Source organism: Perca fluviatilis, chromosome 20 (assembly GCF_010015445.1).
Source record: "Perca fluviatilis chromosome 20, GENO_Pfluv_1.0, whole genome shotgun sequence".
Lineage (NCBI taxonomy): Eukaryota > Metazoa > Chordata > Actinopteri > Perciformes > Percidae > Perca > Perca fluviatilis.
In genome coordinates, this window is record NC_053131.1 from 12,754,969 (window position 1) to 12,757,594 (window position 2,626).

Genomic DNA, 2,626 nt, shown 5'->3' on the forward strand with positions numbered 1-2,626 from the left:
TATGGGTTTGTGTATTTCCTGTCTAAGTATCAGGTATTTGTTTACATTTGACTGGACGGAAAGTTAAAAACTCATAAGAAATATTAACCAAGAAAAGATTTTTTTTTTTTTTACATGTACTTGTACTGTATTCACTCCAAGTCTGACCTATGAATACTATAAACGTCTTTTAGATTACAGTACACTCTTGTGATTGAGAGCAGTGGAAACCACTGTGTCACTCCCAATAAAAAAAAAAAGTCTATCTAGCCTTTAGCTTCTGTGAAACGTCATTACAAAAAGCAGAGCCTTTAGTGAGCTTTCCTTGAATGAGTTGCTTGGTCCATTCATCTCAGGTCGCTCTGGACTGTCATAACTGTAATGCAGCATGCTTTATGAGGCAGAAAAGCACTGTAATACAGCTGCACCGCATGTGGGAAAGCTTTAAAAGTTACACGAGGTGTTTCTTAGTCTTAGTCGGTGTAAACTGCACAATAGCTAATGCTCGTCTCAGTCACGCTTTATTTTATAGGTCCCATGATTTCTTGGTAATTTCTGACATTTTATTGAAACAACAGGTTTTTTTTTACATTGTGAGACAGTACAAATACAGTTGTAACTCATTTATATTGTAACATTAAATTATATTATGTGGTTGTGTTGAGTGTGCTGTTGTTGGTAACACGTTATAATATAACACTTTATAAGCATTATGAATACTTAATAAATGGTTTAAACCACAATGTAGTTGTACATGGTATAAGGACATCCTATGAAGACATTTTATATTATTCCAACTATACTGTCCTTCATTATCTGTTTATACACCAGCCTCCACTTATGTGCGCCTACAGGAGGATTTACAGTTGTTGACATACACATTAATAAACACTTATTACATATTATAAACCATTTATGTAATGTTATATGCTGCTTATACGTACTTGGGGGGATTTTCTTGATAAATACGGATAAATCCATTTAAAACAAACACTAAACAGTCAAACTACACATATCTCATACTAAAATATATTCATGTATTATTGGAAAGCTGATTCTCCACAATGGTTGAAATGTATGCAGGTCTAAAATTTGCAACTACAAAGAAAGACAAATTTTACAGTTATGTATGTTGCTGACAAAAACACCAGCAAATAATTGGAATTAATCCCCATTTCTTTTTTCCCTTTAACAAATAACACAGTCATTAGCCTACATATCACTTACTTTTTCAGGCTGTCAGAAAGGTGGAAATTGAGCGTAAATTTATTTTTTATATTATTTTTTATTTAGTCTACCTTTGTCCTGTAAGCGCATGAAGCACTACATAGAAACAGAACACTGACAGTTTATAATGGGATTAGCTTGCTTTATTTGAGGTTGAAAGTGAAACGCTGACAGTATTCAGAAACCTTGCTTAGTTAAGTACACTGAGGCAACGCTCACTCTTTCTCACTTCACACACACACACATATCCAAACATAATGACTGACAGCAGGAAGAATGGCTTCACCCTGCGGCACAGTTTCAATCTTACATCACTTTAAAAAAATCTAACCGTCAGACTGGAACGGTAGCTTTGCTTGTGCACACACTGGCTTTACAGTTGCACACCATGTCATCATTTAAGTCATAAAAATCAAAATATGAACTTCCATTTTTCCCACATTTGGTCACTTCTAATTTCACTGTGGAAACATCTTTGTCCTGGTTTGTGCAGCGCCGCGCCCAGGGAAACAGTATTGTTGCCTGGATACCAAACAGATGTCAATATATATATGGCGTCACACAGCCGCCTACAAGTGCACTCTTTATTGTTTTCATATAAGTCTCACACACACACACACACACAACACACACACACACACACACACACACACACACACACACACACACACACACACACACACACACACACACACACACACACACACACACACACACACACACACACACACCTTGGACTGACTGTGGTCTTGTGATGGAGACTGCCAAATGAAACCATCTGTTGCAGGCAAAATTAGACACACAGGACTTACAGACAATACAGTTGTCACCACCAGGAAGTATTAGCCTCAGGAATGAAGAGTCAACAGCTTCAGTTGGTTCTACTTAGTTTTAATACTGAGTGTGGAAAGATTTTCTTTTAAATTGTACAGTATGTTGAGTTCTCTTCTTTGTTTGTCAATTTTGGATGGGTTGTATTCTTTATACAGCTTTAGACAAGTGCCATTAGGATAACTCCTTCTCCTAGTTAGCCTTTAGCTTAAAGCAATTCTCATGCTTTTGTCATTTGTCTTTTTGAAAACCTGAAATATATTTTTTTAAGTTTCTGGTTTTCATTTCATTGTTGGTGCTAGCTATGCTAGCAAACTGGCTGGATTGTGGAGTTTTTAATTTAACATAGGAAAAAGCAATGATTACTTTGTAATGAATGCTAACAAAAGATTGTTGGGGGGTTATGTTTGTAAAGATGACAAGGTGTTCAAACTGTGAAGACATCCTTTGGGGACATAAAACGTCAACTCAGTTACCAGGCTGAGACCCTAGAAATGCTTCCAAGAAATTAAAATGTATATTTACGCTACATGTGATTTTAGTCTTTCCTGACCTAGCCACTCTAAGCATCGTAGTCCCAGAAAAACCT